Source organism: Pleurodeles waltl, chromosome 4_2 (genome assembly GCF_031143425.1).
Source record: "Pleurodeles waltl isolate 20211129_DDA chromosome 4_2, aPleWal1.hap1.20221129, whole genome shotgun sequence".
Taxonomy (NCBI): Eukaryota; Metazoa; Chordata; class Amphibia; order Caudata; family Salamandridae; genus Pleurodeles; species Pleurodeles waltl.
In genome coordinates, this window is record NC_090443.1 from 347315539 (window position 1) to 347340652 (window position 25114).

The 25114-nt window shown below is 43.3% G+C and overlaps 1 protein-coding gene across 2 annotated transcripts in view; it reads left to right on the forward strand.

The window, feature by feature from the left end:
* Positions 1-6199: 6199 nt before the first annotated feature.
* The window catches only part of ABCA4 (ATP binding cassette subfamily A member 4), a 1046570-nt gene continuing 1027655 nt past the window's right edge, over positions 6200-25114 (forward strand). For both annotated transcript variants that reach the window (XM_069231419.1, XM_069231421.1), the window contains exon 1: positions 6200-6406. The gene's annotated coding sequence lies outside the window, so the exon portion shown is untranslated. The remainder of the gene's footprint in view (positions 6407-25114) is intronic.

The window sequence follows — 25114 nt, forward strand, 5'->3', positions numbered from 1 at the left end:
TGGTACTAGTGGTGGGACTGCTGGCAACAGTCAAGCAAAGGGTGTAGTTGGGTTCACTTATGGGTCCATAGTGGAAACTGATGTAATCAGTCCCAAGACAGTTTCTGTCACACCTAGTGGCATTGGCCTTGCCACACTGGCTGCTTGTCCCCTTACAATGGATAAGTACAGGCAGACAGTTTCAATAAATGGTGTTGAGGCCTTGGCCTACAGGGACACAGGTGCCAGTTTCACTTTGGTGACTGAAAACCTAGTGCACCCTGATCAACACATCATTGGACAACAGTATAAGATTATTGATGTCCATAACTCCACTAAGTTTCTTCCCTTAGCTATAATTCAGTTTAGTTGGGGTGGAGTTACTGGCCCTAAGCAGGTGGTGGTATCACCTAGCTTACCTGTAGACTGTCTCTTAGGTAATGACCTAGAGACCTCAGGTTGGGCTGATGTAGAGTTTTATGCCCATGCAGCCATGCTGGGCATCCCTGAGGAATTGTTCCCTCTCATTTCTACAGAAATGAAAAAGCAAAGGAGAGAAGGCCTGAAAACTCAGGATCCCTCTCCATCAACAGGTAAAAAGGGTATCACAGTATCCCCTAACCACCCTACCATTCAGGATACCATCCCTGTGGTGGGAGAAACCTCTCCTGGGGTGGCACCTGTTCCAAGGGAATCATCAGCTGGCAAAGCTGGACTCCCTGAGGTGGAAGTACCTCTCTGTGGGATAACTAACATTGGTGAGAAAAACAGCACCATTTTAGTTAACATGGAGCATCCCTCCAACCCTCCCAGAGAAACTTTAGTGCAGAAACCCTGCACTACCTCACAACACTTAGGACAGCATCCCTGCCCTAGTGTGGAGCTCATAGGACAGCATCCCTGCCCTGCTCCAACTCAAGAGAAACAGCATCCCTGTTCTCTCTTCCAGCCAGATGGACAAAGTTTTTGCCCAGCTATGGCTTTTCTGAGACAGCATCCCTGTCTGGCATTTCCATCACTACAAATAGGTTCAGTGGACATTTCCCACTGCTCTAAACTAAAACTTACTGATAGAAACTCTGAAAATACATCTTCACATTGTTGCTTAGCTAAAAAACTTCAAACAGGGTGGTTTACATCCCCACAGGGAAGTAACCATATAGTGGATGATAAAGGGAGTAATCAGTCTATTGCAGAGCTACTCTCTACTTATCACCACTTAGACAATAAAGTCTCAACTGGCCAAGGTTAGCCTTATTGTCCTTCGTTTGGGGGGGGGGTTGTGTGAGAAGGTAGCCTCTTTCTAGCCTTGTTACCCCCACTTTTGGCCTGTTTGTGAGTGTATGTCAGGGTGTTTGTCACTGTTTTCACTGTCTCACTGGGATCCTGATAGCCAGGCCTCAGTGCTCATAGTGAAAACACCATGTTTTCAGTATGGTTGTTATGTGTCACTGGGATCCTGCTGGTCAGGACCCCAGTGCTCATAGGTTTGTGGCCTATATGTATGTGTCACTGGGATCCTGTCACACAGGGCCCCAGTGCTCATAGGGGTGCATGTGTATGTTCCCTGTGTGGTGCCTAACTGTCTCACTGAGGCTCTGCTAACCAGAACCTCAGTGGTTATGCTCTCTCATTACTTCCAAATTGTCACTAACAGGCTAGTGACCATTTTTACCAATTTACATTGGCTTACTGGAACACCCTTATAATTCCCTAGTATATGGTACTGAGGTACCCAGGGTATTGGGGTTCCAGGAGATCCCTATGGGCTGCAGCATTTCTTTTGCCACCCATAGGGAGCTCTGACAATTCTTACACAGGCCTGCCACTGCAGCCTGAGTGAAATAACGTCCACGTTATTTCACAGCCATTTTACACTGCACTTAAGTAACTTATAAGTCACCTATATGTCTAACCTTTACCTGGTAAAGGTTGGGTGCAAAGTTACTTAGTGTGTGGGCACCCTGGCACTAGCCAAGGTGCCCCCACATTGTTCAGAGCCAATTCACTGAACTTTGTGAGCGCGGGGACACCATTACACGCGTGCACTACATATAGGTCACTACCTATATGTAGCTTCACCATGGTAACTCCGAATATGGCCATGTAACATGTCTATGATCATGGAATTGCCCCCACTATGCCATCCTGGCATAGTTGGCACAATCCCATGATCCCAGTGGTCTGTAGCACAGACCCTGGTACTGCCAAACTGCCCTTCCTGGGGTTTCACTGCAGCTGCTGCTGCTGCCAACCCCTCAGACAGGCATCTGCCCTCCTGGGGTCCAGCCAGGCCTGGCCCAGGATGGCAGAACAAAGAACTTCCTCTGAGAGAGGGTGTGACACCCTCTCCCTTTGGAAAATGGTGTGAAGGCAGGGGAGGAGTAGCCTCCCCCAGCCTCTGGAAATGCTTTGTTGGGCACAGAGGTGCCCAATTCTGCATAAGCCAGTCTACACCGGTTCAGGGACCCCTTAGCCCCTGCTCTGGCGCGAAACTGGACAAAGGAAAGGGGAGTGACCATTCCCCTGACCTGCACCTCCCCTGGGAGGTGTCCAGAGCTCCTCCAGTGTGCTCCAGACCTCTGCCATCTTGGAAACAGAGGTGCTGCTGGCACACTGGACTGCTCTGAGTGGCCAGTGCCACCAGGTGACGTCAGAGACTCCTGCTGATAGGCTCCTTCAGGTGTTAGTAGCCTTTCCTCTCTCCTAGGTAGCCAAACCCTCTTTTCTGGCTATTTAGGGTCTCTGTCTCTGGGGAAACTGTAGATAACGAATGCATGAGCTCAGCCGAGTTCCTCTGCATCTCCCTCTTCACCTTCTGATAAGGAATCGACCGCTGACCGCGCTGGAAGCCTGCAAACCTGCAACATAGTAGCAAAGACGACTACTGCAACTCTGTAACGCTGATCCTGCCACCTTCTCGACTGTTTTCCTGCTTGTGCATGCTGTGGGGGTAGTCTGCCTCCTCTCTGCACCAGAAGCTCCGAAGAAATCTCCCGTGGGTCGACGGAATCTTCCCCCTGCAACCGCAGGCACCAAAAAGCTGCATTACCGGTCCCTTGGGTCTCCTCTCAGCACGACGAGCGAGGTCCCTCGAATCCAGCGATGCTGTCCAAGTGACCCCCACAGTCCAGTGACTCTTCAGCCCAAGTTTGGTGGAGGTAAGTCCTTGCCTCACCTCGCTGGGCTGCATTGCTGGGAACCGCGACTTTGCAGCTACTCCGGCCCCTGTGCACTTCCGGCGGAAATCCTTTGTGCACAGCCAAGCCTGGGTCCACGGCACTCTAACCTGCATTGCACGACTTTCTAAGTTGGTCTCCGGCGACGTGGGACTCCTTTGTGCAACTTCGGTGAGCACCGTTTCACGCATCCTCGTAGTGCCTGTTTCTGGCACTTCTCCGGGTGCTACCTGGTTCAGTGAGGGCTCTTTGTCTTGCTCGACGTCCCCTCTCTCTGCAGGTCCAATTTGCGACCTCCTGGTCCCTCCTGGGCCCCAGCAGCATCCAAAAACGCCAAACGCACGATTTGCGTGTAGCAAGGCTTGTTGGCGTCCATCCGGCGGGAAAACACTTCTGCACGACTCTCCAAGGCGTGGGGGATCCATCCTCCAAAGGGGAAGTCTCTAGCCCTTGTCGTTCCTGCAGTATTCACAGTTCTTCAGCCTAGTAAGAGCTTCTTTGCACCAACCGCGGGCATTTCTTGGGCATCTGCCCATCTCCGAGCTGCTTGTGACTTTTGGACTTGGTCCCCTTGTTCCACAGGTACCCTCAGTCAGGAATCCATCGTTGTTGCATTGCTGATTTGTGTTTTCCTTGCATTTTCCCTCTAACACGACTATTTTGTCCTTAGGGGAACTTTGGTGCACTTTGCACTCACTTTTCAGGGTCTTGGGGAGGGTTATTTTTCTAACTCTCACTATTGTCTAATAGTCCCAGCGACCCTCTACAAGGTCACATAGGTTTGGGGTCCATTCGTGGTTCGCATTCCACTTCTGGAGTACATGGTTTGTGTTGCCCCTATCCCTATGTTTCCCCATTGCATCCTATTGTAACTATACATTGTTTGCACTGTTTTCTAAGACTATACTGCATATTTTTGCTATTGTGTATATATATCTTGTGTATATTTCCTATCCTCTCACTGAGGGTACACTCTAAGATACTTTGGCATATTGTCATAAAAATAAAGTACCTTTATTTTTAGTATAACTGTGTATTGTGTTTTCTTATGATATTGTGCATATGACACTAAGTGGTACTGTAGTAGCTTCACACGTCTCCTAGTTCAGCCTAAGCTGCTCTGCTAAGCTACCATTATCTATCAGCCTAAGCTGCTAGACACCCTATACACTAATAAGGGATAACTGGGCCTGGTGCAAGGTGCAAGTACCCCTTGGTACTCACTACAAGCCAGTCCAGCCTCCTACACTCCCTCCTGGTCCTCCTCGATTTATCTGCTGCATTCGACACTGTCAACCATCATGGCCTTCGTATTCTTGAACTACACATGGGATGTGGAAGATCTGCCCTCAACTGGTTCTCCTCTCAACTATCCAACTGTTCCCAAATTGTGAAAATGGGCAACTTGTTCTTAAGACCAGATGGCGTTCACCAAGGTGTCCCTCAAGGTTTGATTCTCTCCCCAACACTTTAACCTCTACCTAGAACCACTATGTGTGATTCTCAGAAATTCTGGGATTCTCTTCCACCTCTATGCCGACGATACCCAAATATACTTGAAAATCTCATCCCCAGAGGACGTTGCCGTGCTTTTAAACACTCTGTTAAAGATTCAAAAAGCAAAAAAGCCAGTTCAAGAATGGATGGCCAACTTTCCTGCCTTCAAAGGCTGCACTGCTATTGTCAAGAGTGCTAGATGACTTGCCATCATCCTTGATAATCATCTCAATCTTCACAGCCACATAGCAGCCATTGCCAACAGCGCACAGCACCAACTTAGGCAGCGTTGGGGCATCAGACAATTGATTCTGGAACAAGACCTTAAAACAGTGGTGCCATCTCTTGTTCTCTTTAGACTAGTCTGTGGAATTGCCCTTCTTTTGGGCATTCCCAAAGTTCACCTAGGCCCACTAAGAACAAAACTATATGCTGCAGCATGCTTCGTCTTAGGTCTCAAGAAATGTGACAACATTTCCCCTGCCTTGCTAACCATCCAAAGACTTCCCATTGAAGCATGGGCCCAATTCAAAATTGCTGGCATTGCATACATAGCGCAGCACTCCTCCTCACACCCCCTCACCCCATCTAAAAGAGAAACTGAAAATCTCCAGAGCAAATAGGGGTTCCAGAAATGCTGAATCCCTGCTCCTGGATCCTCCTCCTCCTGGCAAGAACAATACATGAACCAGTATTTCTCTGATAGTGCCATTAGAATCTGCAACTCTCTGTCTCCCTCACTCCATTTAGCCACCTGCCTAGCAACCTTGAAAAAGGAACTGAAGCTCCTACTATTTGACAGACATCTTGGTTAATTTTTCCTCGATTAGGATTATTTACTTTCTCCACTGTGCCCTGATCTTTCTTCATTTAACTGTTCATGTCCTCGGTCCTATTGCTTTAACTGTCTCTTGTAGTAATTCCTATATGCATACAATGAAGTAATCATTCGAGCCTCACTACTATTAATGTAACCCTGTAACGTGTGCGTTGTAGAGCGCTCTGATGCCTTTGGGCCATGTCCGCACTGAATAAAAATTGCAACAAATTTGCTAAACATTTGTAAAATTTACATTTATCTCACATGAATATCGTGAAAATCTGGCGTGGCTCAAGCCCTCCTTGGACCAGCTTTTGCCGCCCCTCTCTTAGCCACACTGGGAATCTACTGATCCAGGGAGCTTCAGGACAATATCTCAATTATTTCCAATCCCATTTTAGCGTTACTAATCTCACCTATATAAGCCCTCGTTGACATCAATAACCCAGTTCTACTCTGACAGATCTTCACACCCTCCGCTTTATTGCTTAGTCAAGTACTATTTGCCTAACAAGATTTAGTCAGCAGCTACCTTTCATAATTTCATATCCTAATTGATCATGGCAGCTACCTCATTTGCATGATTTGGTAATAGGACATACTATTACAAAAAGCGAGTGTTATTTTTTTTGTTGCATTTGTTTTGTATGTGCTCCATCGAAAACATAATAAATCACTACGTTTCCTGAAAAAGGTCGTCGCATGCTGGATGTGGCCTCTTCCTGTACATTCCTTTCTGCAACAGTGCTTATAGTCACTGCTCAAGCTGCCCCATATTGTGGAGGGGATTATTGCAATCTTCTTACCAGTGAGCTCGGTATGTGTAACTCAGTGTTGCAAGGGCATTGCTTCGACGCCATGCCCCTCGCGCTTTGGACAGCGGATTTTTGGGAGATGGGAGCTGTTGTGGCTTAATCTTTCTACATCCAAGGTGAGGTCCTTATGTTTTTTCTTCTTTAAACTACTGTGTGCCATTCAGTTAGGGCCTAACGGTTAATAATGTTTTTAGGACTCCTGTTAGGCGAGGTAGGCCGAGCCAGAAAAGCCGAGGCCTCGACTGCTCGCTCGGTAAACAGAGGCTAGCTGAAGGCAGCCTGGCAGGATTCCTCGCCGCTTTCACAAGGTCTGGCTTCGCCTTCCTGTTTAGGTAACATGTTTACATACCTTTGAAGGGAACACTGAAAGACGGAAGCGAATGACAATTAAAGAGCTGGGGAAACATTTACAGACGGGTCTTTCCAAAGGCGGGTGGAGCTACAGCGCAGCAACCCCAGGGTACGACAGGTAGAAAGAACATACCAGGCGGAGGGGCGCGTGACTTCCCATGGCTCTGCAACGTTTGTCTATGCCGGTAGCCTTTCTTCTGCAGCCAGCCCCCAGGGAGTTTTGGTTTCTGCAAGAGGCACGTCTCCCCATGAACACAAAGGTGCACTTAACCTTGCCCTCTGTGGTTTTCTGGTTATAGGAAAGTGGGTATCGAGTGTCTGCTCTCGGTCTCCAGTGGGATTTACGATACATTGTGTGTCACTCATGCGTCCGCCAAATTATAGTTAATGCACCTGACGGATGACCACAGGGCTCTGTCCCAGTATGTGCAGAATTGTGTAGTGGGTGACCCATTCAAAGACATAAATAAAAATAATTTGTCTCCTTTGCCATCTCTACTCCCTAAAAGGAAGACCCACACAAGTGTGTAACCAAGCCATCAATTATCAACCTTCATATAGAAGTAAAACACAAACCGCGCAGCTCATCCATGTCAGGCGCTTGGCAAATTTAGACTTTTACACAGTGAGAAATGATTGATTTATGTGCAGTGTAATCAAAAACCCTCTTAATACATTGCGTTCCGAAAAAAAATCGGTTAAACTTTTTAATTCTCTCTTAATACCTTAACTTTTCTATTTATGCTATATCATTTGATTGCCTATCTTTGAAATGTTGCCAAATTTCTTACTCCATTTTTTGGTATATGGTTACTAAAACTATGTGGTCTTCACCTTACTGCGCTGCACTGCGTGACAGGAAAAGGAAAGAAATGTGTTGTATTTAAGGCAATACTGTGCATTCCTGCCCTTTCCCCTGTGCTGGTGCCCTTTTGGCTGCCTAACACCAACGCAGGCACCCTTGCACCATGGTGCAAGAGTGCCTGTGTTGCATGCAGGATTTGTTTTGTGTAGGAAGGAGGACCTTCCTGCACAAAAACAATCCTGGAAGGCATATTCCTCTTTCTAGCACACATAGAAAGAGGAATAAACAAGATAAAATAGAGATATTTTTCCTAGTTACGCCTTTCCTGGGAAGGTCTGAGATTTTGACACATTCCCAGGTTTACAAGTTCTTGTACTTCTGGGAACACATCAAAAACCATGGGAATTGCATGGGAACACGCAGGCGAGGCCCATGGAACGCCTTCCCAGGGCACAGCAACACAGTACAGCCAGTGCTTAATTTGTAAATAAAAAAGTGCCGGTGCCCAAAGCCCTCCTCTTAAACATGCGGCTGCTGCAATTAAATGTAGGAACACGGAATACTGAGGCGGCGTAATCCTGAAGCCATCTCAGGCCTCTTCAATCCATACAAAGCCACTCCCTGTCCCTTCAGCTCACTCCAGCAGCTTTCTACTTTCTCCCTTTGTGACGCTTTTTTGTTTTTCCCTTCCTCCTTCTTTCCCATATGTGTCTTTTGCTCGCAGCAAATGCTTGAGGCAGAAGAATAAGCCCCGGCCTGCACAAATAAGTGCTGCTTCTCAGCACCGGAAACAACAAGCACAAATTAAGCACTGAGCACAGCTATTTGTGCTGTGTTACGTTACTCCAGATTTTTGGAGCCACTCAGAGCCATGCAGAGTGGCTTTGCGCAGCCTCAAAAATCTGACTTAGAAGTTTGCGCACACATGTACCATGCTGCGTGGTGCAAACACGACGCAAGCCTCCCATAAATATGCCCCTAAATACCTATCTAAAGGTGGCCTAAGCTGAGCAAAATACCTCTAGCTGTATTTTAGATGCCTCCATTTTATAGTAGAGAAATCTTACTCTGATTATGCTCTCAAGAAACCCGTGTGTGCTGTGACCATCACAGAGCGTGTGATATCAAGTTCATAGATGTGTGCACATGTATGAGCAGACAGTTATGTATCCTTATGCATTGTCATGACCCCTGCATGACCACGTGCATGAACTCTGATGAGCACAATGGCATGACCATAGGGCAGAACACCTATATATCCCCTATACAAGCTCATGTACAAATACCTTTATGTTCAATTGGATAAACACTTTAGGACTTATTGCACAGTCTTTTTGTGGCAACTTAATACATTGCAGCACAAATTGCATAGTGGGCTGCGTACAAACTGCATTTCAACTATGTGATAAATAGAATTATAAATTGTAACCCTATATGCATGAGGATGTCTTTAATGCTGTAAGTATAGCACAGGGCAACGTGCTATTCGTCCACAAACCCCATCAGAGTTAGAAAGTAGTGTATTATTGATATTAGTACATAATAGGTCGGTTATACAAGATTTTCATTTATTTAACAAGGTTTCAACATAACTGCACATTTACTATTAATGAGTTGATTGTGCATAAACTGTGTGTCGGGCACTAATGTAGTATTTTTGTAGTATATGCTATTGACTTAGACAATCCCCTCCAAACCACCTTTTACCAATAGCAGTTGCTAGGTGAGTAAGTTAATTCACATAGAAAATACAATACATTCCTTGTCTATAAATCATTCTAAATGCACATTTCTCCATTTGTTTAAAGAATAATTGAGTGTATATTTGCTAGACATGAACCAAAACCCCTACACCACACTTCGTTATTCTTCTGCAAAATAGAGTCTACCCTTTCCTCAGAAATGTTAGCTTATTACAGACTAGGGGTCAGATGTATGATTTTTAGAAATAGTGATTACCTAACTGCGATTCTCTGTGAATCGCATTTAGATAATCACTATTGCTAATGTATGAAACTCTTAGAGTTTCATTTAGTGATTCCAGAAGGTCGCAAATCAACATACTTCATTAATATTAATTAGGGAGGTCTCAAAATCTGCAACCCATTAGGAAACGCAAAAATCACAGGGATGGTGGCCTGCTGGGGTCAGTAGACCACCATGTCTGTGATTGCTCTTCAATAAAGCACGTTTTTTTTTTAGGTCAAGCGCACAAGCACTCTGACGTATTGAAATCTTTGTGGGCTTCTAATCACACCCACGACACACCCATCACTCTTACTCGTTCATGGGCTTGCCTTTAAAAAAATCTTTTGTTATAATTGAAAATGCTTTACTTTTGTCCCTCCTTGGGGTGGTTTTGTTACCTTCTTGGCCATCGACCCTGTTACATGAATAACTGCACATTTGCCGATACGTTTGACTGCAAGTGAACTTCTTTTTCCTTTTGTGCCTCTCCTTTGAGCTCCTGCTCATGGTGGCCATTGCACTTTGAATCGGCTTCCTTATGTCAACTGTTTTATTTTCATTTTCAATTTATGTGGCAAAAAAACGTCCAGTTAGGAATTTACAAGGCTAACAGCTCTAATTCGAGCAAACACAAGACCCATTGCATTGCAAATGCTTGTTTTAAATGCAGCCCGTTTTCCTTAAAGGAAAATGGGATGCGTTTAAAAAATAAAAATAAAAAGTTTACTTTTCATTTTTTAAGAATAGAAATGTTTTCACAAACATTCACAAAAGGGAATGGGTCTCTTGGGGACCTCTTCCAATTTGCAAATGGTTACTATCTACTTGAAGTAGGTGGTAAAATGCTAATGTTTTGCGACCGCATTTTGATCACAAAACATTCTTACATACTGCTGCTATTCGGTACTAGGAAAGAATGCCCTGTACACACCCCTTCCTAACACCGAATCAGTATGTATTTGCATTTTTAAATTGCGATATGGTAACATGTTACTGAATTGCAATTGGGAATTCATACATACCAAAATGCACTTTGTTGGTCGCAAATAGCCCAATTCTGCGAATCGTCCGTTTAGGACTGGTAAAATGCATGATACGTCTGACCTTAGAAATGTAATCGGAAGAATGCACAGAACTTCATGTGATTTTAGGCCAGACGTATCATGCATTTTACCAGTCGCAAACGTTTGCAACCGATAAAATGCATTTGGGTATGTATGAATTCCAAATTGCAATTTGGCAACATTACTGTATCGCAATTCGGAATTGAGAATACATATCGATTCGGTACTAGGAAGGGGTGTATTCAGGGCGTCCCTTCCGAATACTGAGTTGTAGCGGTATGTAAGTATGTTTTGTGACCGAAATGCGATGGCAAAACATTTGCATTTTACCACATAGTTCAAGCAGGGGGTAACCCATTCGCATATAGGAAGCGGTCACCAAGGGATCACTTCCCCTTTGTGAATGTTTGTGAAATAATTTTTTAAGAGCAGACAGTTGTCCCACGGACCCCTGCCTACTCTTAAAAAATTAAAGTAAACTTTCCATTATTCTTTTTTAAACGCATCCCGTTTTCCTTTAAGGAACATGGGCTGCATTAAAAAAAAAAAAAAAAATGCTTTATTGAAAAGCAATCACGGATATGGTGGTCTGCTGACCACCATCACTGTGATTTCTGCGTTTCTTTGTATGTTAGAAATTGCGACCTACCTCTCTCATATTAATGAGGTAGGTTGATTTGCAACCCGCTAGGAATCGCTAAATAAAACTCTAAGAGTTTCATACATTAGGAATAGTAATTACCTGACTGCAATTCGCAGAGAATCGCAATTAGGTAATCTCTATTTCTAAAAATGATACATCTGGCCCTTTGACATTTTGAAAAATGCTTTAGTTGAGCTTACCTGTATAATTTTCCTTTGTATGGAAGCTCCCTCTCTTAATTTTCCTTTCTCATCTGTTTTCAGCAATTAGGTTCAATGCTTCACTAAAGTTCTTTTGTTATTTTATGTGAAGAAATGCAAACATGAAGGACCAATTGATGCCCCTCACATATCTGTTAACCTTCTTTGACATGCCTTTTTTGTTAAACGGAAAGGTATACTGCAAAAGCAACCTTTGTCACTGTAAAATTGGCAGCTTGATAAAGATATTCTGAAGCCACTGTGTAACAGTTAGCATTTCTGAGCGTTTGATTACAGTGTGGTGAAAAGTAACCTGGGCACATTGTTCAAAATAATGTTAACACAGAATGGTTAAACCGATATATAGGAAATAAAAAAAATATATATGTATATATATACGCACCCAGACTATTGCAGCTCACCAGGAAGTCCTATGGTAATGTGTTGTGCATTTTTAATGTCCACAACACTATGGTGCTCTCACTACCCTAAGTATTCACAGGGTTTTTCAGAACTAGTAACTAATTGTAAACAGCCAATCACCAACCGTTTTGTCAAGTTCTTGGTGGAAGCTAAAGCCTGTCACGATATTAATCTTTCTGACTCATTTGGGGCATAGAGTTCTTCAGGATTTATTTCCGCAGGCAGTTGCGTTTGTTTTGACTTGTGCAAACATGCAAGAGTGTCTTTGAGCACAGGTTCTCTGGTAGGCCTGCTTCCATCTCGTCACATTTTCTGACCACCCTTATTATTTCATGGTCTTTCCTTCGTTTGGACAAGATAACAAAATGTTTGCAAGTGGTCTTGGTTCGATTTCAAGTTCCTGCTCCCAAATATTTATGATATGCTCCTCCTCCATACTTTCACCATACTAGACCTCTTTGCATTCAATACTTTGTGCTCCTTAGTGACTAAAAAGCTTCTACTCGAAAAGCACATGAGCAGTGAGGAAGCAGCAGGCCAACCATGCCAGGGCACAAATGTCAATGTAAGGAAACAGCGGCTCTATGCGCTTTGAAGAGGCAGCACGTGGGGGAAGGGGCATTTGGAGTTTGGGGGGGAGAGGGAACAAAAGCAAATTTGTGAAAAAAATTAAAAAATAAACCTTACCGCCGCTATTCCGTCTCCTCAGCAGGCACAGGCTCCCAGCCTGCCCTGTGGCCAATCCTGACGCTGCTCATAGCAGCGTTAGTATTGGCTGGGAGCGCCCAGCTATGGTGCTCCCAGGCAGACTGGGAGCCTGTGCCTGCTCTCCCCAGCCAGGCAACATAGTGACAGGCTGGAGAGAGCACTGTGCGCATGTCTGTTTGGCCGGGTCAAGACAGCCGGTCAAACGCATACGCACTGAGGGGAGCGAACAGTGCACTCCCCTCATCCCCGTCATCCACATGGCCCCACCTCTTTCACACTGAAAGGATAATAAACATAGTTTATTATCCTTTTGTTGTAAAAAGTTTGCAGCTTCTGCTGCTCAAAGTGGCTTCCTAGGCATCACTCATAGAAAATATTTTCAATTAGTACTAGAAACCCCTCTTGGTGAGCCCTAAATGTGTATATGTGCTTTGATTTCAGTATATGAAAACACAAGATCGAATCTTATAAATCAAAACATCATGACATTCTTTTGATATATTTACTGTTTATATGCAGAATACAGTGCAGATGATACCCTGCATGTAGAAAAAGTGACAGAACTATACAGAGTGGGTGTGACGTTACTTTAATCCCTAAAAGAACAAGTATTGGCAAATTCCATAGGTTTGCCTTTTTTGTCATGGTTTTTGTAAAACGTTATTGTTGGGGAAGATGCTGGGCCCTGATCAAGCCTAAAAAAACGACTACAAGAAATAACAGTTTTGGTGTCACTCAGCATATATATGCGCATAGAAGTGCCTGGCACTGAAGGAAACTGCTTTCTGTATGGATGTGCTTCTTGTGAAAAGGCAGAGTGCCATCACTTGCAGTAAAGTTTGCCAGTGTCTGGAAATGGGGTGACTAATTGCCCCATGCTGTAAGCTGTAGTGCGCAGAAGAAAAATGTGAATGACAATATCAGGTCCAATAAATGGCGAGGGCTGCCGGAAAGCCCATAAAATAAGTATAATGTACATATCATTGTAGTAAAATCAAAAGTTCTCGGTTAACACGAGACCTTAAAACTAAACAATCTTGTAAAAGTAACCTTGGTTGAGGAAAGTAGTTCACATTTCGTCTCAGATTTACTAACCTCTCCTGCAATGCAGTGCACCCAAAGTTGCTGCGCTGCGTGAAAGTGAGAGAAGGACATGCACTATCCTGCTCTCTCCCTAGCGCCGGCACAGAATTATGCTGCTGAGTACCACATACACACATGTTTGCGCTATAGTGCCTAGCATAGGGTTTGTACTGGAGTGGTACCCTTCCAGGACAAAGGGCCAGATGTAGCATTTTCCGATTTTGCAAATCGGAAATTGCGAGTCGGTGCGACTCGCAATTTCCGATTCGCAAAATCGGATGCAGGACGGTGTCCTCGACACCGTCTGCGAGTCGCTATGGGGTCGCAGAGACCCACCTCTTTAATATTAATGAGGTGGGTCGCATTTTGCGACCCCATAGCGAGTCCCTGCACTCACAGCGATGGTGGCCTGCTGAAGTCAGCAGACCTCCATGTCTGTGACTGCTTTTTAAATAAAGCAGTTTTTTATTTTGCAGCCCGTTTTCCTTAAAGGAAAACGAGTTGCAAAATAAAAAAAATAACGATACCATTTGGTTTCGGTTTTTCAGAGTAGGCAGTGGTCCAAAAATGTTTTGCGTTGGTTCTGCATTAAATAGTAACGCAAACCTGATGCGAAACCTTTGTAAATCTGGGCCTTCCTCCCTAATGAAATGAATCCCCAGGTCTCACCTGGAGAGAACCCATCTGTCTGTTGATGTAAAACGTGGACAGGGATAAATACTTATCTGACTTTAAATGTTTCTATATGATAAAAAGCCCAATTGGTCTGCTATCGTAGAGGCGAAAAAACCGATCACATAAGCCACATCCTCAATATAAGTTAAATGGCTGGAAGCACAATTGAATCTATGGCCGAAAAATCCAATATTAAATTGATCAACAGAGGCATTCGATATTCCACCGTCCACAGGGGACCAAACAAGCAGGACAACTGAAGATTATTCCATCATAGATGCCATTATTGATCACATAACTGGTGACACCATGTTTTACAACCTCAGTCAGCAACTAGATGACTACTCGCCGAATATAGAGAAGGCTGCAGTTCCCTTGATATTGCCTGCAGTACAACTGTCAGCATTGATATCCTCAAATAGAGTTTATAGAAAAGAAAGGCTGTAACTGCACCGAACAGATGTCACAAAATGCGTGTTTCCTACTCTAATACCAGTAGGGGGTTTTGTTGAATGTTACTCCAGAAATCATTGGACAAATGATACCAATCTTGGCGTGAAATAGAGGTTATTGCCTTCTGTATTTAGCTGTAAGCACATAGAGCGATTTGAGATGACCATCAACAAAGAATAAGAAAAAAAATGTACACAGTATATGACTCAGGAGTTTGATGTTGTACATGAATCCCAGAATGGGAGTGGTCGAGAAGACAACAGGAACGAGTCACTGGATTGCCACATTGTGGGGTGCAGGGTTGGTGCACCACAGGTCCAGTAAGGACTGCAGGTATTCCAACAAGGGGATGAAAAATACTCCTTTCTAAGAAAAATGGCTTAATTTGACTGTAGGGTTTGAAAATCTAATTTTTAAGTCACTATCAGATATAAAATGGTTCCATTTGGGTAGTTGAGAATGTCTTTCAAAGGTTTAGCCCCGGGACACACTCTAGTAGCTGTGCACTTTAGAAATCCTTAATAAATAAATACATTGATTAATGAAATCATTCATTCATTCCGTATCATCTTTTTCACTGTACCCCTAACTCTAACCCTGGCAATAACCCTTACTTATTCTGCCTCCCCGCCAGCAGCAGCAGCAGCAGCTTTGTGGTTATGTGTGAACACGTGTTTTTACTTAAAAACCACATTCATTATCGTTTTATAGTAAAAGGGGTAGGACAATGGGGCTGTGACGAGCACAAAGGGGGAGTGCACAGCACTCCCTCTTAGTGCACATGTATGACTGGCTGGCCATCTTGTGCCAGCCAAACACAGATGTGCACTAGGCTCTCTCCAACCTGGCAACTTGGATACAGCAGGCAGAGGTTCTCGCTCTGCCTCGCTTCCAATCCTAACGCTGCATTCATGCTGCCAGTGTGGGTCAGGGCCTTGCAGCATCTTGTGCTTTGAAACCCATGGGTACTGCAGCTATTGATACCTAATGGAGATTTTGAAAGGGAGTGCAGGGTACCATGCGCAATCAAAGGCCACATAGTGCCCCAGTCATTACTGAAACCACAGGGCAAAGTATAACATTGCAAAACCAAAGGCATTCGCTGGAAAACCTTTGTTTGAACTTTATGGTTGGCTACTAAGATCACAAAATAAGTATTGTAATAAAAAGAGTCTAAACATTCCGTGAAAAAAAAGTTGTTTATGATACAAAATCTAAATTCATGACCCGCATAATATCACATATGACATTACAAATAATACTACTGATGACATCACTCGTGGCATTACTTTTGATATGATCAATATTGCGGCCTAGTTATTGTGTACATGTGACAAAATAAAGTTTCATTTGCAATTAACATCTATCTGTGATTATTTATAGAAAAAAGCTTTAGTACCAGTGACTGTTAATCCACGCCTTCACAGTTATTACATGGAAATGTAAGGCTGCAGTACTCCTTCCAGTTAATAGATGTCCTTCCAGTTGTTAAATACTTGGAAAAGCCTGCAGTTCCCCTGACAATGAACAGATGCCTTCACAGTACTTTCTTGGAGCTGCTAGCTTCAGATTCATTAACAGCTAATCAATAACCAGAAATGGCTGGCATTAACAGGCGGCAGAAGTGGTTTTCTGGTGACTTTTAGTAACTTTTCTATGCAGAGATAAACACTTTACTTTGCTTTTAGCAATAGACCATGTTTTTCTAATGATAATTATCCTTTTATAATATTTTGCATTTATGTCTTTTTAATTTGACTTTCTCAGTTTCCCATTCCTCCTCAATGTCTCTACTCTTCTTTCGTAGGAGTTACCTATTGCACCAGTTTTGATCGGTTCCTGTCGTATCTAGGAGCCAGATGTACTAAAACATTTTTCCATAGACACAGAATGGGTAAAACCCTTTGATACATCTGGCCCATGATCACCAGCACTGTCACATAAGCCTGTCAGGGGGTTTGCACAACATATGTGTGAGCTGGTGTTGCCAGTGGCCTACCAAATGCATGCCTGTATGCACTACATCACACAGAAGGCCAGCAGTGGGAATATTATACTGCTAATGTAAAAATAACACACTGTGCCACTCTCCAAGACTCTCTTTTCTTCCCTATGGTCACTGTTGTTCAGACTCACAAGGGCAGACAGGCAGATACATTTAAGTTCAAGGAGAAAAAAGCACGGGATGAAGACTTCAGGGGTTCAGTCCTCCAGGTTCTGCAACATGCTTAATGTTTAATGGAGAAATGAAAAAAGTCAAGCGCTCTCCTCAAGACCCCTGAACCACAATCTGTTTAAACAAATCATTGACTGCTGTTTGGCACCATGAAAGGAGCGATCAAGGAGATAGATAGATTGTTAACATTGATTATAGAAAATCGATTCTTTGATTTGAGACAAATGAGTCTTGAGTTTGGGTATGAATTTAACAAAGTTTTCTCATTGTCTGAGATCATCAGGCAGACCATTCCTCAACTGAACTCCTAACTGTCCACGTCTGTCGGCCTGTGATTTTAGGGGACACTTTCATGCTTTTGGGCAGGAGATTGCAGTCGATAAAGAGGTAATTCTCTCCTGGAAATACCAGGGGATGGTTCCTTATTTACATATAAAAAGCAAGCAAAGGGTTTTAAATCTGACTATAATTTACCTAGGATCCCCACTGGCCATGGGTGCATGATCTTTTTTTTTGTTTTGTTGCTATGCCAATTGCAGAACCCTGCATTCTACGCTTTCAACAGTAGAGTTGGCCAGATTAAAGATTGGCCTGTGTAGGTAGTGTTGTGTTATTCCACCCTAAATATGAATACCACTCCAATTAAGACTGCTTTGAGGACAGGTCTAATGACATTTATGATTTTCTTCAAGCATGCTGATGGTGCTTCCCATTCCTGGTTATAAATTCTGCCAAGTCTTTCATAGTTCAGTTAGCGCCCAAGTGTACAATTACATTTATTTTCTTGCCCTTAGAACAGTTTGTCCAAATAACGGGTACTAACATTGATATATCGATATCATGAAGATTGAATTGGTATTTGCTGACATTCTTCCAACATTCCTCACATTTAAGGCATGAAAGAAGAGGCTGGGAGTGAGGCTGTGCCCCTTTCACACTGGGCAGAATCTATGGGTTGCCCGCACACCACCGAAACCTGAAATTATGGGTGTGGGTGATAACTAAGAGGAAACTTCTGTATACACTGAGCAAGCAGAGGGAGGGACCAGGACACAACAGGAGACCAAGAAGGAAGGTGGTAGAAATGTTAGAGAAACAAAGAAAATTACTGTCTGAACTTGGAAACCGCCTCTTTTAAATGATGGGCTTGTGATCTGTGCTCCACCATATCAGCATCCATTGAACGTTGAACACAATCAATAAGCTAATGTCCCCTTAATTTATGAATTCCAGTATGTGAGCAAAACACTGGCCAGCACCGTCTCAGTTTTGTGCAGAGGGTTAAAAGCTTGATTGAATTCCAGAACATCACAGTCATCCAGGTGGGACTGAAATGATTTAGTTGTCACTTTCTCTAAGATCTTACTGTAGATGGGAAGCCTGTCAAGGGGTCTATACATGTCCCAGTTATTAGGTTTCCTGATTGATTTTAAGTCTGGCCTAGAGACATCTTTAAATGTCTTACTAGCCAAATTTTACCAACAAAATTCATAACAAAAGTTCATATGTATGCACATACAAAAAGGGGCTTTCAGTCATCTCTCTTTATCCATGAGTCTGTTCAACCGTCATTCACATTTTGCTTCCACACACCACAACATACAGGATGAGGCAGCACTTGCACTGCCATTGATGGCATTTTGCCAGATCACATGTGCACAGCTACCTGAAAATTAGTACACTTCAGTGCCGGGCCGTGTCAACTAGGACTGCTGGGTCTCTCCTTTATTTTTATGTCTTGTATACTTTTGTCATTTGTTTGCAAAAAATATAAAAACAAGCATTAGCAAATGCAATACATCTGGCATTGGCTGGCATCCTTTTGACTTTGCCAGTGCTTGATTTGTTTTTATTTTTTCATGGTTTTTGCAAACCTTTGCTCTTGGAAAAGCTGCTGTGACCTCAGCAATCTAAGCAGCACTGAATAAAAACTAAAAAAAGTTTTGGTCTCAAAAAGCACACATAACCATAGTAGCCCAAACATGTAATATAAGAAAGCTACTTTGAGAGTGGATCTGCCCCTTGTGAAAAGGCAGAATGTTTCACTCACAGGGAAGCAGGCTAATAGTTGAAGTGTGCCGACCCATTATCCTGTGCTGTAGTGGGAGTAAGAAAAATAGAAAAATGTGAATGACACAATAACAGATCAATGGAAGGGCTGGCAGAAAGTCTCTCTGTAAGGATTGGGTTCTGCCCATCAAATATGCCCAGATCTTTTGCTTTGTGACAACCTGGTATGTGATCTTTTTACTGTGAGTGAGACTCATAACTGGTGACTCATCCATGGTCAACTCATGGTAAATGGACTATGCATGTTTACCACCAGTGTCCGCCTTTTTAAGATAAGGCCACTGCGACACAGCAAGGGCAAGGGGCACTTTGTGGTTATGTGTGAACACGTGTTTGTGTGTGTAAGGGCTGCGCTTTGGGGGACTCCTGTTGTGTGCAGCATGGTAACTGTACACAGGTAGCTTGGTGCAGAGGGGACTCTGCAGGATTGGTTATTGACCTAGGTAGACCTCATATTGTTAGTGTACACTCAAAGGGAAAGTCGGTGTGGTTTACTGTCTTGTCTGCAGTGACTCTCCATTATACGCCTATGGGGAAGGGTGCCTTAGAGTGCAGCTTTCCTTCACTTTGGCCTACAAAGACAGGTGACGTATCAAATTGAAGCATACCCTGCATGTTAAAATCAATTCCTCAAGTTTCAAAAAGATATCTGTATAGCGTCTGGGTCATCCAGCAATGTCATAGTTCTGTGGCTTAGCTGAGGATCAGAGCCTAGGCTTTTTGTCAACCAGCTGTGCTAAGTTAATTACATTGCTCTCCAGTGGCAGGAACAAAGGCCTCCCCACTCCAAGAGAGCAATTAACAGCACTTGACTCAGCTCCTGAGAAGGAAAGGGGTGGGTATGAAGGCTCTGCATTGGTCAATCAACGGTCACACTGTACCAGGGATGGGCCTGCCCAAGCTCACTAAGCAAAAGAGGGAGCCCAGACCTCTGGAGCCAACAAAGGAGGGACTCCCTTTGAAGATTTGTTGGGAAAGGCCCTGACAGTGATGTCATCGAGGGACAAAGCTGAGGCCCCCAGAGCAGATGTGACATATGGCTGCTGGGTGATGCCATTTTGAAATGACCCCGCAGGCTGTGCAGGAAGGTTGGGACAAGGGCGGAAAGGTGATGCACCCCACAATAGGCCAGAGGTGCCTCGCTTCTAGAACCTTCCACTCCCACTTAAAAGGTCTTGCACAAGGGGGAGAGCTCACTCTTGGTTGTGACTTTCTGCTAGTTACCGGGACTGGAGGCAGCAGCCGTGGACAGTTGGAAGGAAGAACTCCTTCATGCCATCTGGACTAAGTACTCTAACTTCAATTGACCCCAGTACCAATGGGGCTCTCCCCAGGACTAGGGAAGCTGGACCCCTTACACCTCCCTGTGGACTTGTTGGGTGAAAATCTAGGCTTCTGCGCCCAGCAAGAGGAGGGCCCAGAGGAAACCAAGGACAAAGGTTGGTGCAGGGAGCCAGTGAAACCAGCTCCTTGCAAAGTTAATTACTTAAGAGGCTAGGAGACCTAAGGAAATTTCACAGGTGGCTAGGGCTCGCCACTCGGGGCAGCCAGAGTTCATCTCTCTGGGGTGCCTCAAATCATGGGCCATGCGCTTGGTGCCCAGGAGGGACCTGGCACCCCCAAAGAAGAAAGATCACATAGTGTGAGGCCATGTCCCAAGGAAAAAAAAGAAGAAAGGCAGCGGCTTTCCAGGCGAACTGGGGGATCTGCTCATTGAATATTCACTGCATGCGAGTTAGCGCCCCATAATGCCTTGTGGAGCTGTTGGATTTTGCGCATTTTATTCCCTCATGGTGGCCCCGGGATGGCTGGGCCACCACGAATGATGCCACAAGATTGTGAGGAAGCTGCAGTAGTCATGCAGCCTTTCCCAAAAGATTTAAATATTATTAGCCCTAATCCTGCAGGGTCTAAAAAGAGCTGACCAACCCAGGATTTCCTGCAGGCTTTTAAGCATTCCTAAGGCTGTAGCATGTGGTCTACAGCTAGGAGTGTAGCGCCCTCTAGGGGCAAAGCATTTAGGTGCAGTATTTGTATCCTGAAGTTAAGTGAAATGTACATGTTGTCCAACACACTTTAGGGGTGAATTTTATGGTTGCATGCTGTGTGATCATAAGGTGATGCCCTGTTGGGACTGTTCTCATAAGTGCATATTTTAACTGTTAAACCTACAGAAAAATGCACCCAGGCACATGTCATCATCATTTTTTAATGCTTTATTGAAAGATTAATGTTGACCGTGAATACTGACCGAAAGGTATATGCTCTATTAACATTAATAAGTACATCAACACAGGATTATTTTTGATAATTGCATTGCCTCCTAAAATTATGATATTTTCACATATGGTCTGTTGATCTTGAACCTTTGACCAAGTCAATCTACTTACCTGATGTGTTTGTTAGTCTTGACCCATTTAGGGAGTCAGAGATGATTACACTATGTCATCAACAGTATTTCCACCAGCCTTATGTATATTTGTAAATTGCTGTGTAGTATTGAGTAGTGTGTGTGTAATAAATGTACTTTTCCATTTTCAAAAGAAAAGCACAGATTAGGCAATCATTTACTGAGTTGTTATAATTGTGTGCCACAGAATGGTGATTACTAGCCCACATCACCTCCCTTGAGTAGGCCTTGGACTGCTCTGCTCCACTACCCTGAGGGAGTCAAACCCTGCAATGGGGTGTTTGGTTTCCAGTGGAGGGCAAACATGGACTTATCACTTGTGCAGGCCACACAACTAATGGCCTGTTTCCTTACACTCTCTAAGTAAGTATATTATTAAACTTAAGTTTAGTAAAATAAAAAGGTCTTGGCTAACGCCAGACCTGAGAATTGCATGATTGCCAAGGCCAGAACTATAGGCTTTGCCAGTGCTTGTTTTAGAAGAGGGGCAAATAGAGCTAGATCAATGGGTTTGGGCCCTGCCCCTCAATGAGAGCTGAGTTTGCAAGGGAGGTAGTATAGTGGAAAAACATAATGGAATTCTCTTAAAAGGCATTCAGTCCAGGATCGCAATCATGATCAGTTTGTTTCAGACTTCATGACACATATCTATTTCCTCCTCTAAAATGGGAATCAGTGTTTAGGAGCAGAAGAATAAGACATACTTTTCTGGATAATCCACAGGTTTAGGAGCAAAAAGAAGAGTAATCTTTATAGTATCCATTTTACTCTGAAATTGGGAGGTCATCTTATCACAGAGGGACTGTATTAGGCAAACTGGAGACAGGAAAATTCTAGGGTATAAAAGTGTTTTGATAGAGCTAAAGGGAGGCCCAAAAGGCGAGTTGGGCCTCTTTAAATATGACCTGCCAGAATTCCTGTTTCTGTACCAAAATGGTGAAATATATTTTTGAATGCCTGGGAGGGACCCAAACTGTCATCTGGACCAGACTCTTCCTTCTATCAACCCACATGTAGTTTTCCTAAATAACCCTTAAGAACCTTCCAGGGTCAGCCAACCATAAGTAAAGGAAGGGACTCATTCCCTCTACACAGTTGATCCAACAGTGGGTACAGAGTGTTAGCAAAGTGAATGCTTTTCCAAGGTCTCAGTTATTGGGACCACAATGTGATTCTCATGAGAACTTAACCTTGACAACGTTTGTACTAACCATAAGGTGTTTCAGGAGCACTTCATTATATGAATCTGTGGGATAGTGCTGATAAATGTGACTTCACAATGAATTGTTCATTCTTTAACATAATTTGGTGAGAATTATGGGTCTCTGCACACTTGCACCAAATGTATGAACCTTGCCCACAGGATGTTGGGCTCACTGTACCCTGATCTTTAGAAGGCGGTACTCCGTCAGTCTGACCTCAGATTTATGACTTATTTACATGGGTTGAATTATACTCGTATCTGCTATTTCATTATTTGCATTTTATTCTGAGCTTCATGCCTTTGTATAAAAAATTACTGACTTCACCATTTATTTAACTTTCTTTACTGTTAATATTTCAATGAACCTTCATGGTTTTCATTCTAATACTTGTCACTATTTATTGTGAAGCCTATGTACTTTACAGTTAATTTTGAAATGTTATTTGATATTGAATTTACATGTTGAGAAAGTCCAGTTGTGGAGCAACAAAATCTTTAGAGGATTAACACATTGTTCTTGATTCATCAACAGCGCTTTAGATTAAAGACCAGGGAACCCATCTTCATCACATGTGAGGGGAGGAACACATTTTTTGCTTGTAGTCGGGCCCAGAACACCCTTTCTATGTCAACCTATATATCTCATTGGCTTTACTCTCCTCAATGAGATGAAAGGCAACATAGTAGAAAAGAAAGGTGGACAAAATGGCAACAATAAACATGAGCAGGAAGCCAATGAACAAACACCAGAGTAAAAAGCCAACAGTAAGTAGAGACGCACAGGGAATCAGTGGGTGAAAGCACCACAATGGAATGGAAAATTTTAATACAAAACGTAGCCCCTACAATACTTGCGAATGGCTAAAAATCAATGTCACAGGTTTCAGGACAATTTATATACCAGTCCTGGAAAAACATGGCTGCCTCTTTTGTGAACTGGTATTAGGCACTAGGGCACACTCACTATTGGAATCAAAAGAGTCCCAGCTATTGTAGAACGCATCTCCTTAACCCCAAAGAGTCCAATTGAAACATGTGGTTTAACAACACATGTTTCTCAATGCCCCGGCATCAGAATCCCTTCTCTGCAGACCCCATCCTGTTTCTCAATTCCATTCTCATTTGTTACCTACAGTGTCCCTAACAATGATGTCACTCTGTGACACCAAGACCAGAGAACCAGCTTCCCTTCCTCTGCACCTGCTCAGGCTATGCCTGCCAATTGCCCAAGTATGTTGTGTTGAGACCACAGCTTAAGATGATCACCCTTCTTTAACCAGGTTAATTCAAAGGAGATATGCATCAGACAATATAAGACTATTCAACCATCTTCGAAAAAGCTGTCTGACTTTAAGCTCCTGCAATAGCTATGGCACTTGATGCTGAAAAGGCCTTTGATAAGGTCTCTTCAACCTTTCTGCGATTGGGGATCAGAAAATTCAACCTAGACCCCACTCTTAAATGAATGGCGCTGGCTCTAGATACACAACCAACAGCAAACATAAGAATTAATAGAATTAGATTGGATAATTTTCGCCTTGCTCAAGGCACCACACAAGGTTGCTTCCTTTCAGCCTTGCTCTTTGTACTAGCTGTCAAAACCCTTTTAGAGGACATTTGGTCAAACTCAAGGATTAATTTACCTTTTCCATTGGGCTCAAAGAGAGTTGTACTGTATGCTGATGATGTGCTGATCTTTTAGCCGTCCCACGTTTCTGGATACTCTCTTAATAGAGCTAAAATGGAACTATTTCCTCTGAATAATCTTTTCTATCCAGTTGTGGCTATACACTATCCTTAAATGGCAGAATAAACCCCTGAAATAGCTGGGCATTGAATTTAAAAAAAACCTAATCAGAACTAGAGAACATAGTGGACATACCCTAACAGATACATGGTCTCCAAAACTTATATCCTGGAGGGAAGGAGCTGAATGCATTAGTATTATGGTTTCACAACAAGTCAACTTCATATCTAGTATGTTTCTCATATACCTTTCAAAAGCTTATTTGCAGTACTTGACAGAACTGTCTTTTATTTACTATGGAAAAAGAAAACTATAATATCAATAGCCAAACTGAAGAAAAATAAGGCAGGTAGAAGTCTCCAACCCCCCCACCTTTTTCAAACCATCAGACTGCCTTAACAAGACAGGCTTGTTGCTGGTTTTCATCACCTGACGTTCATACACTTCCCTGATTAGGAAACGAGTCTTATACCCCAATTGTTCCTAAACAAATGAACATCATCCATGCCCAAAGTTACCCACTCACCAAATATAATGAAGGACCCTATAAAGGCCCTCAAATCAATAATTGGACAAACTTTTTACACATCAAATGGCTCGAAACTTACTTCCCTTTTTGCTTAACCAGAACATCAGAATAGGTGGGGAAAGGATTTTTGAGAACACTGGGCAGAAAAAGGGATAACACTAGTGAGAGACCTTGGAGGTATCCAAAACATTCCTCTCTCCTTTGCAATGTGGCAAAGAAAATATAATCTCCCTAACATGGACTTCTAAAAATTCCTAAAACGTAAATACCCCCTGAGGAAAATGAATAATCCCCATGTATCAAACACCATTAATT